This window comes from Eublepharis macularius, chromosome 3 (assembly GCF_028583425.1).
Source record: "Eublepharis macularius isolate TG4126 chromosome 3, MPM_Emac_v1.0, whole genome shotgun sequence".
In the NCBI taxonomy this organism is placed as follows: Eukaryota; Metazoa; Chordata; class Lepidosauria; order Squamata; family Eublepharidae; genus Eublepharis; species Eublepharis macularius.
The window spans coordinates 39,976,889-39,989,007 of NC_072792.1; the positions used below are offsets into that span (position 1 = coordinate 39,976,889).

Sequence of the window (12,119 nt, forward strand, 5' to 3'; positions counted from 1 at the left end):
TGGAAGCTTCACCTCTGCCTTGTACCCTGCCCTCGCTTGGATAGACCTCCTGTGTCCTGACCTCGGCTTTGTCCTCAACCACCCCTTGCTTGTCTCTGTGTGGAACTGACGACTCGGCTTTCAGACCTCGGCTCGGCTTTCTGACTCTCATCTGCTTGCTCCCCTGACTGACTGACTTTCTGGCTCTCGACCCCAGCGTGCTTTGGACTCTCGCTCTCTCCCTCCCGCTCAGCCCAGTGCCCAAGCAGGAACCCCTTCCCTGACCGTGACACATACTACAAGCCTTCCTAAAATACCAGTTAAGCAGAAAAAATCAAAGGCAAAGGTCTCCTGGGAAGCAGCAATATATAGGTCACATAAGACGGCAAAACACCATGGGTTGTACTAGCATTGAGGTTTAAATCCCAAAGGAAAGGTGTTCTCAAGGTACAACCCTGGATAAAGTAGAGAACACCAGAAGCTCTGTATGAGTGAAAATAAAAGGAGTGTTAGTTGAAACCAGGGCCCTCCTGATGTAAAAGATTAAGGTAATGTGAGGAGGAGGAGCAGGTTTAAAACACAAATGTTAAAGAAGGTGTCTATGAAAAGTCATCCGTGGACTTTAGCCATTTATCCAGTTACCATCTAGTGGAAAATTGTCCTTTCTTACACCAAGTACTCAAAAACAAGTGGTGGTAGGGTAGCTCCAGTCCCTTCTGGCTGCAATACCTGTTTCAATATAGCTCCTGGCCTGGTTATGGAACTGAAATTGATCATCCTGATGGAGATCCTGTACTGAGAGAGAGAGAGATGAGGAGGACTGTGATTGTAGATTTTCTTTGGTCTCTTGGCAGCTTTCAGGCCATAGTATTCCGTGGTAGAGATGGGCACGAACCAGAAAAAAAGCAAACCATGCGGTTTGTGGTTCATCACATTTCACAAACTTTCAGGAACCTGCCCCGGTTCGCGAACTGGTTCATTTGTTTCGGGAAAATGTCACTTCTGGACCAGCAAATCACCTCTTCCGGGTCAGCAGAAGGTCACTTACGGGTCAGCAGAAGGTCTGCAGAAAGCCCATCCCTCATTGCCTAGGAAACTGATTGATCGGCACCAAGCTGTCTGCAGTGACGAACTGAAAAATGAACCAAATGAACCGCCATAAAGTTCGTGGCGGTTTGTCAGAAATGGGCTCTGACGAACTGCTGGTTCATGAACCACGAACCTGCCTGGTTCGTGCCGAATTTTGGTTTGTATTTCGGTTCATGCCCATCTCTATTCCATGGTATTCATCTGACTCTCCATTTGGGAACTGGAGGCATCATGGCTCCACTCTTGCCTAGTGGACTGGTTTTTTTCCCATCCTGTAGCATTTATGCTATATGATTTCTCAAGGACTTTCATTGTTTTCCATGCTGTTTAAAGTCTTCATGAAACTGCTGGGTAAGGTTGGAAATCTGGAGTAGAAGTATCGCTGATATATCAGTGAAGAAGTAGAATTGAGCCCAGAGTGGGCTGGGTGAGAGCTGATAAATAAAAGCTTTAAATCAGACGAGATGGAAGTGCTGTTGGTAAATGATCAAATATCCATTGAAGGTGGAGTTTACCCTTTTCTGGGCAGAGATGCATTCTACTTGAAGGTCATGCATGACACAGAGTGGTTTTTGATTTGTGTTACAGCTGGATACTGAAGGAGCGTCCATTGGATGAAGCATCTTCCAGCAGCTGCAGGATGTGCACTATCTTTAGCTCTGCCTAGGTGAAAATTACCTTGCCACAATTATCCATGCTCTGGATAACAAGCTTGAGTAGTGATCTGAGTTCTATGTGAAGATTGCTGTTGAAGATTGTTCAGAAACTTCAGCTGCAACAGAATTTGGCAGACAAATGATTAACCAAAACTGGTCAAGGGAACATTTCTCTCCCCCCCCCCATTTTGAAGAGGCATTGTTTTGTTTCCTGGCCCAATTCAAACTGTTGGTATTCACCTATATCAGCCAAAATGATTTGGGACCAAGATATCTTAAAAACTGCTTGGTGGTGGAACCCTGCTGGGGTTTTCAGGGCAAGAGACTAACAGAGTGGTTTGCCATTGTCTGCCTCTGCATGGTGACTCTGGTCTTTCATGGAAGTTCTCCATCTAATTACTATCCGAGGCCAACCCTGGTCCTGCAGAATCTGTATCAAAGGCTTTGAAATGCCTTCACTTTGAAAAGTTAGACAGATGGCTTCCAGAGGGTGGCACCCCAGCTGTGGAACTCCCTTGCTAGGCAAATTTGCCTGGCATTTTAAAATGTGTTATTTACTCACAGTTTTAATCACGTATCAATCATGAGAAAACTTTTTTAGTAACTGTTGATGGTTTTAATTGCTGAATGTGTTTAAATTGGAATTGCTGCATTTATTTTTATTGCCCCCCCCCCAAAAGTTAGCTGATTTGTATGGCAGAAAGGCTAGACAATTTTTTAAAGCAAATAAATAACATTATAGCTAAATGAAACTTCTGCATTCAGAGGTGGCATGGGAGTTGTGCCGGAAAGGGGGGGGGCAAACAGTAGGATAAGATTGTTTCCTTGATGCCCTGCTTGTAGGCTTCCTGGAAGTATCTGACTGGAAACAATTTAGTTATCATTTTCTGGGGGAAGGGCCATGGATTACTGGTAGAGGATTTGCTTGGCACACAAGTCCCTGGTATCTCCCAGTTTTCTTCAGAGGATCAGGTAGTAGATGATGTGAAAGACCTCTGCCTGAGATCACGGAGAGCCGCTGCCAGTCAGATTTGGCAGTATTGATTTTAACAGACCAACGGTCTAACTCAGTATGAGACAGCTTCATGTGTTCATGTGAAACAAGATGCTGGACTACATAGACCCTTGGACAGATCCTTAAAGGGGAGGGCACTTTGTGTAGAAACTTTCCAACACTTTCACTATTTCTGTGTTCATATGCAATAAAAGGGAGGAGTGCAGCTGAGATACGATGCCGTCACCCACGTAATGAATCTTTCAAAGAAAGGGTGTTACGGCATAACACAACGTATTCCCCACACTTTCTAAAGCAAGCTGAAGCTGAAATTTGCTCTTCATAAGTGTCCCATAGGAGTGTTATTCGGAGGGATGTTGAAATTGTTTTTCTTAGTGTGCTTTTCTTGTGGTTGTGATAAAAAAATTATATTTAATGTGATGTGAAATGTGGTGCAAGTGGAGCTGGATTTATTGGTATATTGTGTACAGTTTAAAGATTAGGACCTATAAATAAGAAGAAAGAGTTTTAGGGTCCTTTCTTTGAGAACAATAAAATGTGGTGGTGGTGGTGGTATTCTTGTTGTTGCTTGGAGCCTCCTCATACTGACAAAACTTGAGGACTCATTATGTCATAATCTCCAAAGGTGAAAGTATTTCACCACCATTTCTCCAGATTAGGCAGACAAATGCTCATCACATTTTTATCCTGCCTTTCCTCTAAGAATCTCAGGGTCACATACCTTCCTCGGTTTTGCCCTCTCAACACCCCTGTGAAATAGGTTGGGCTAAGAGATGACGGTTGACCCAGTGGAGCTTCATGGCAGTGTGGGAATTTAAATCTTATTCTTCCATGTTCTGGTTTAACTCTCCAGCTGGAACACGTTTGGCTGGAAGTATCACTCATTATGATAACTGCACTTTCTTCAGTAGAGAGATTACTCCATGAACAACCAATATAATATGTAAAGCCCTTTCAACGTTAAGACCAATGAGTAGACAGCTAATGATAGGAAACCTGACTGGCAATCTTTCGGTAGGAGAACTTTTTGGTGTGGTATGCCAAAGTTCTGGTACCAGCACTCCGCTTGTTTCTCTGTTAAGTATTCGTAGTATCCTATCCCTGACTTGTTCTTTATTAAGAAAAGTTCCTAGAATATTTTTGCTTCAAGGATTTTATATTTTAATGATTTTTTTTAGTCTACGTTTGCCAACAGGAATTAGTGTTTCTATTTAGAAAACTTTTTTTTACTTTGTAAGTACAACTTAGATGTTATGTTGAACCCTTCTCTTTACTAACCCAAACTCAGTTTTGCCCATTATACCCTGCCAGTCTGTGTCTTGCCTAATTTCTCAGACACGTATTCACTGAATATACAATACAGAGTCCTGAGGCACTTTAAAGACTAACAATTTTATTGTACCATACGCTGACAGAGCTCACTTTATGCGAATCATGAAATGGGTTCTAATCCACAAAAAGCTTATACCACAATAAAATCATTAAAATTGCCACTGGGGCTCTTTGTTGTGTTTGCTACAACATGGCTACCCCTCTGAAATTCATTTAACACTTTTTTTTAAATTTGGGGTGTTTTTTTTTACTGAAGCCCCCCTCCCTGCACAATCCCTCTTTTGAAGATACTGCTCCTATGCCATGAGGTAAACTCTTTCTCAACACATCAGTGTGGCACTTTTCTTGGTAGTTTTTCAAGAAGTCTTCAGCTCATGAGCAAGTTTCAAAAGAACCTCATCTCCATATGGTTTTGCTGGATAATCCTTTATCCGCCATCTTTCTGCTCTCATTCCCTTGCTTTCTTGCCTGTGGCTACGTTTCTATCTCTGCATCAATTAGCCCAGTGATTTATACAACAAGCAAGCAGTTTAGAGGTAAATGGTACACAATTAACATCTCATTCCACCATAAAGGGTATGCTAAATACCCCAGTCACTGCTTTCTCTGCCTGGAATTGAAATAAGTGTTTGTCCTAATTCATATGCTATCTTGATGTGAAGTGGGCCTGCTTTGTGCCGCACTACACCATTAATCTAATTATAGATAGCTGCAAATGAAGTGCTGTCTGAGCACAGAGGCTGAAGAAAAATAGCGCTTTTGTCATTTAGCATGACTCTGTGAAGCAAGATCACACATTGCATGGCGAGGCTGGCAAAAAATGGGGATTCGAATAATATTGCTGCCTGTTGCATGCTTTCTAATTACGAGAGCCTTGTAAACAGAAGTAGGCGCCTGGTGTAAATAGAGCTGTAGTTGTGCTGTCATGTGGCTTACAGGAGGAAAATCCTCCGAGTGCTGTTGTATTAAATGATGCATCCTGATTGACAGCTACCTTGAGACTGTGCTGATGGAGTTGTCAAAGCAGAATGCTAACAGGGCTGCTCCAGTGACTGCAGACTGTACAGAGCTCTGCTATTCAAGACAGCTTTCTCACTGCTATCTGTTCACTTTACCTTGTCCGGCTGTGTTGTAACTCCATACACGAAGGACAGCTACAAGCTTTATTCCTGTATGCTTTTGACTCTGACTGCTCAACCTTAACCTAAACTGGAAGGATTCTGTTTTGTGAGGTTTTAATCCTGATTTGGAGAGGGGGGTGTCCCTCTAGACTGTATTACATGGTGGTTTGAGAGGTGCAAAGGGTGAGCAAAATTAATTGCTATTTTAATTAAAGGGTTGGGTTTTTTTTTTTTTTTGCTGAGACCAGTACTACATAGTAATAGTGTCATTCTGACTGCCTCCATTAAATAGCAGCCCAGTTTTTAGTAGCTCCTTTTATACTAAGTAATTCTTCATTATGCGAGAGGTTGGCTTCCCCCAATGCAAACTAAGGATTTCTTGTGAGATAATTACACTACCATACTTTAGATAGAAATTTGCTCTGAAGGTTCACTGCAGATGAGGCTTGGGAAACCATTTGGGCAGTCAGTTTTTTCCAGATGATATTTTATAGGGATGTTTACTCAAAGAATGTCTCCTATGAATTGAGATATCCAGGGATAAAACCAATGCGTTTCTCCATCGCACATTCTGTTGTGGTAGCTAATTTTTCAGCTGCCACGATTGCAGGCATCTCCCCTGAGAAAAAGTGAATGCGAAGAGCCTTGGGATGCATGGAGACAATACCTAACCCTTAAAGTCTCTTCCAAAGATTATGGTACTTCCTCTCCTCCATGATGAATCACATAAATATGTTGTTCTATTTATATTGGTATGTAGGGGCCATGCCAATTAAGCAGATGTACCATCAGGACTGAAAGGTAAAGAGAACTGTTTTCTGAGAATTTAATGTACTACTTGCCATGCCTAGTTGGTTATGGACTTTAGTATATTTAACTGGACCAGAATGATCTGGGCAGACAGCAGTGGGTGTCCTTTGAAACAGTGATCACTCTAAACCTTGCCTTGTAACTTGTTTGAAAATAATAATGGTGGAGGTTTCTTAGTTCAAAGTAAAGAAACGTAGGAATTATTACCGTCTTTCCTGAAAGTTGGTGAACATTTCTTTATAAATATGTGCACCAAATCCATGCAAAAGAAACCACATCTAGTGAAAACTCCCCAGATCCCTAAAGTTGCAGGTGTTCTTAGACACTAACTCTGAAAAGATTTTGTTGTCTCCAGGCTCATGAGTTAGGCAGATGACATTTGAAGATCTAGCTAAATGGCCCCTGAGCCCTGCACCTCTTTTCCCACTAAGAAGGGAGGCTTTGTGTGGTATCTTCAAATTCCACATACCTGCAGTTCTTTTTCTTCAAATCTCATCTTTTCCCATCATACACTTCTCTGTCTGTTACACATGATCTAAGCATTATTTTTGAAAATATACTTTCAATTAGCAATTCGATCAATAGCGCTTTCAGTGACTTTTTGTATTTTTCTCTCTCCCCCTTTCCAGTGTGCAGTTGTTTTTAGAACTCTTTTTGTAGGTAAAGAAGAAAATATAGAATCTTGGATGAGCTTCTGTGTTCCATACTGTGTATGATTTTGGTCTGTTCATAAAATATACACTTTAGAAACAGGCTGTTAGCAATGCAGTCTAAGCAGAGTTACACCCTTCAAAGACCTTAGAAGTCAAAGGGCTTAGAAGGGCGTAACTCAGTTTAGGATTGCACTGTAGGTGTTCTTGATATTATAAGAATTCAGAGTGGAGAATTCCATCTACAGCCAAAGAATCAAAACCCTCCTCTGCTCTGGATCTTCTAGTATATAATTAGGGTTTCGCCTCATGGTGGCATGATCACAAAGTGGAATGGCTCATGTGAACAGTGTTCATCCTCTAACAACGTTACGCACATTTCAGCTTCATTGAACCTAAGCATGCATAAGTTTGTGCTGGATTTTGACAATTGGCTCCTCCAGAATCAGAAATAAGCAGTTTTTTATTTTACCAAGAGATCTTGGCTGGTTCATGTTTTTCCTTAAATAGAATCTCTATGTCCAGCTACATTTTACACTGGAGGTAGCCAAAAGGTCTCTGTTACTTAACCCATAAGACCCTGCATAGTTACTTTCTAGTCATCTTCTTAACTTGCCTTTTACTGTCAGATTGAACCTCTGCAATAATGTAAGCTGGAGATATGAGTGAGGGACACTGTTAAGGTGCCCAGAAGAGATCTGATTGTGGCAAAATTACTTTTTCTACTGTACCATGATTTTACTTGTGATCTCTATAGATTTTCCCTTGTATTCAGTTTATACCTCCTGTTTCATTTTGTGGCATAGCCCCTTACAATAGTTGCAGTGGATCTCTTTGCTTTTACACACACACACACTCATTCTCTCACTCACACTCACACTCACTCACCAACACAAAATAAAAAGAATTACTAAATTCCAGTGTAAGGTCTTCATTACCTTACCTTTCAGAGAAAGTAAAAGTGCATTTGGTGATATCTGTAAGATTTTGGTTATCTTTGTTCCTGAGCCAGGCATTGTTCAATTGTTTTGGTCTTTTAAACTCCTTTCCACTCCTCATCAAACCAGTCTACATGTTAACATCCTCACAGGCACCCTTGGTTAGGCTGTTTGTGAATGCTGAGAAAGTATTTTACATAGGAATGCTTTTTTTGGCTGGAGGATATTTACTAGGATTCAGCTGACTGTAGAAACACATGGGATAGAACTTTAAAAAAGGAGAAACCTACTCTGAGCTACTTCGGCCATCCGACATTCACAAAGGTCATTTGTCCCCAACTGTGCCCCAAAAAGACCTTTCTTAAGAAGTCTTCTGGACTTTTTTTTTTTTTGGCTTTTTGATTACAATAGCTAATCCCCCCCTCCAAAAAAACAGACTAAAGAACAATAAACAAATACAAAAGGAAAGGGAACAGCTCATCAATAACAAAGGCTTGCATTTGAAAGCTTTTAGCTTACTGACTCTCACATCTCATTCCAAGCCAAGCAGAAGCCCTGCAGAGAAAGGAATCTAGAAGATAGGGAAATATTAAAATAGTAAAAGCAGAATGCTTGGTAGGGCCTGTGATGGAGAGAAGCAATGTTTTTACAGCACAACAATTGGGAACTATTTCCTTGCCAATAAACTTCAACCCCACCCCCCATCCCGCTCCCTGCTCCAGGTTGTGGGCTAGTTCTGGAAAACTTGAACCATTTTATGCTTGGTACACACAACTTGATCTTTGAATGGACAAGGTCTAAGTTTTAAAGGTGAGCCTTAGCTTGTCTGGCAAGCTAAGCAGAAGCTCAACATAAACCCCATTTGAAATACATTGTATCTGTTTAGAGAGCTTAGTGCGATTTTTGTTTCTTCCACTACAAAGCTGGTTTATTTATTTTTTAAAATTATTTTCAAAGTAGAAGCAGAAGGCAGACATTTTACCATGGATACTGAAACTGTACAATTTGATGTAATTATATTCCCCCCCATAGGTTTAATGAATGACTTTTAACTACAATTTATCTTTTGATAAATAGTCCCTCTGCACAGAATGTTTATTAGATTGACAGCAGAATGTACTCTGCAAGCTTTTTTTTTTTTGCTTTCCCACATGACTCTGACAAATTTTAATAGGAACAAAAAGCTTTTTATTTGCACTGTAATTTCACTTAAAGATCACATCCTTCAAAAGCTGGCAGACATTTGTACATCTTGACTGCAAAACACACAGACAGGAGCAAAGAAACAAGCAGAAGATGTTGTTATTTGGCCTGTCACAGAGTATGGCAATTCTGCTGGCAACTTGTGCTCTCAAATAATCTCCAGCACCTTGTCCTCCTCCCTAAGCTTCAAGCATACCCCCCCCCCCGTAGGATCCTGTTCCTTCTAGGCTCTTGTGCCATCTTTGCTGTGGGAATTAGATTCCCTTATGTAAGTTATTTTAACTGACAAGCAGATCGGGTTGGGAATCTGAAGATGATAGTTATTGGAAATCAAAATGGTGGGTTAGAGCTGACTTTCCAGACTTTTCTTGACTGTTTAGGTGACTTGTAACATTCTTTTCTGCCTCTTTGACCAGCTGATTCGAGTGCCTCACCTCTTGTATGTGCCCCAAACATGCTTCCCATATCACCTCTTGGGGAAATCCTGGTGTACAGCTTGTGCCAAAAAAAAAATCCTATCTTGGGAGATAGGGTTGGATCACTGGTGAATTTTAAAATTAATGTACGTTTATTTGTTTGCATTATTTATAGTCTGCCTTTCTCACTGAGACTCAAGAAGGATTACACAGTGTAGGTTGATACAGTCAACGGCAGCAACATTCAATAAACAATACAACAGAATAAGGAGTACAGAAAAAAAGGCAGAAAAATGATATAGAGCTGAAAATGGTGTGAAACAAAATTGACAAGAGGCGGAAACTATTCAATAGAAGCATACTTCACCAACAGACAGTATACAGTAGTATAGTCTATATAGTAGTATATGTACTATATATAGCAGGAGAGTATAGTGATCTCTCTGAGAGTCAAGCTACAAGTGATGCCTGACACAGGTTGGACACTTGTCAGCTTCCCTCAAGTTTTGAGGGGAAATGTAGGCGTCCTGGTTTTGCAGCTTGGCTCTCCATTTATTTGAAGTCTACAGAGCGGCAGTCTATGGGAGGGAGAATATGCGGTCGGGAAGGGAGTGCAGGCATCGGGTTCTTGCTGGGTGCCCCCCTTCCCCTCTGCTGGATGGGGTGGGGGGGTTTCTGTAAACTTCAATTAAATGGAGAGCCAAGCTGTAAGACCAGGACACCTACATTTCCCCTCAAAACTTGAGGGAAGCTGACAAGTGTCCAACTCGTGTCAGGCGTCGCTTGTAGCTTGGCTCTGAGCCATTTCCTTACAGCACAGTAGTGGTCAGGGGGTGCCCTGACCAAGATGCTCCCCCCCTCCCTCCGGTCAATGAAATAAATTGACATACATATTTCACCAGTGGCCTTCACTTTACCTGAGTGGGTGTAATCGCAATAATCAACTTACTGGACTATTAATCAACTTTGGACTATTAGATAGCTTTGCAAAAGGTTATTATGGCCCATGATTGCTATTTGGAAAGTTGTATTCTACAACTTTGTTTCTCTTTAGACTTGGAGGGCTTTCTAGTGCTTTTTCAGCAAGAAATTGTGCATGCTATTACTGGCTCAGTTGTGAATTTTTGAAGATCACTGAGTTTAGTTTTAGAAATGGCGTATAAAATGCACGGCAGACTTGATCCAACACATAAGGCAACATATAATCGATTTGTGAAGGTCACTAAAATGAATGGAAATTTTATAAAGGTGTTGCTATATGCTCATCCACCTAACATTCTTTCCAGAGGGAGTGGAGTTGCTCCAAATAGTTAGGACAGTCGACCAGGCTTGATTTAATTTCCATTTGCCCTCTTTGGATGCTGCCTTCACCAGGCATCACAGGATGAATGTGTTGTTTGTGATCCCATTGGATTGGGGAACCAGAGATAATTTAGTCTGATTTAGTCTGATAGTTGCATTATCTTGTTGTTCATTATAAGCCTACAGTTTTTTGTACTGTTCAGTGGTTCTGCAATAAAAAGACAGAACATGAGGGAGAAGCTGCCTGAAAGGCAGCTCATTCATAATTCCCTTACAATGTACAGCTGCTACACAGATGGTTGGACAGGTTCTTGGGTGCCCTCTTGATTTGCACAGTTAGGCTTCATCAACCCGCACACGAATTGAATGTTTTACATTGGATCATGGGTGTGTGTGTAGAGGGTATGCATTTCCAAATACAAAAAGTTTTAAAATTGGCCCCAAGAGTGCACTTTAGAACTTATCCTTGAATCCTTTGCCATGTATAAGGATTTCATTGCAGGTGGATCAATTGGAAAACTTCCCCGTGGATAGGAAATTTGAACTTCACAGCCATATATCGAATCTAGTGATGAGGCTTTAACTGCATTAGCATCGAGGGCTAGAAATTTGCTCCAAGATTGCATTCCTTAAAACCCTGAAAGCTGAGATGTTGAAGCCCATTGCTTATTGCAAATTGGATTATTAAATGCAGCTCTAGTGGCAACATTTATTATCAACACTGTTGATTAAGCTAGTGATTGAAATACTTTTGTTCTTCTTTTTGCCCACTGAAGGCAAAAAAGTTTCTCACAGAGACCTGCTGCCATCTACTGGGTATATCAATGCACTGTCTCTTTTTGTAGGTAGATTTTGCAAAATACAAATTAAAAACAAAAAAACCTGACATGGCTACAAAGTCCATATTTTCAGATTTAAAAAAAAAAACTTCAGAGAAACCTTAAACCACAGATGAATCTGTAGCACTATTGCTGATAAGCTTTCTTTTTAAAGGCAAAGGGCTTAGATAAATAAATATTGTTGTTGGTATGTACTGTTTAGGAATGAGAGCGCAGAAGGGTCTTGGACAAAGTGGACAGCTTTGTATGAACAGAGGACTATACTAGGAAATTGAACTTACTTTTTCAGATTGCTTCTCCCCCAGCTTTCATATTTTTGGGTGTCTCCAACACACAAGAGCTGAGAAGGGGAGGGAGTGTGTGGGAGATTTACAGGCAATTTGGATGGAGGTTGTTTCCACTTACGAACAATGGGGTGCTTGTGGAAGATCAAACTTAAAATTCCTTGCACTTTTAAAAAATAAGCTAAAGCAAAGCCTTTCACCTGGAGCTACAATTTGACTTACGCGCATTTTCTGTGGTTTAAATTTTGGATCGATTCCATCAATAGCTCTGCATTTACATCAGTATAATTTCAAAAGCATGACTGGCAGCAGGTGGAGATATTCCCTGTAAAATGCTTTCCCAAAAGTCAACCACAGTGTATAATTGGTACTATTATAATATCGAATCATTTTAGTTAAGTTGTGTGGCATAGAGGGAAGAAGGAAAGGATGGAAGTAGGTGGAGAAATTACAAAATACTTCCCAATTGTAGAAAATTTCAAAAG

General features: G+C 40.8%; 1 protein-coding gene across 1 annotated transcript in view; it reads left to right on the forward strand.

Moving 5' to 3' along the window:
* Positions 1-12,119, forward strand: part of PCCA (propionyl-CoA carboxylase subunit alpha) — a 324,266-nt gene that overhangs the window by 289,684 nt on the left and 22,463 nt on the right. The gene's annotated exons all lie outside the window — the stretch shown is intronic.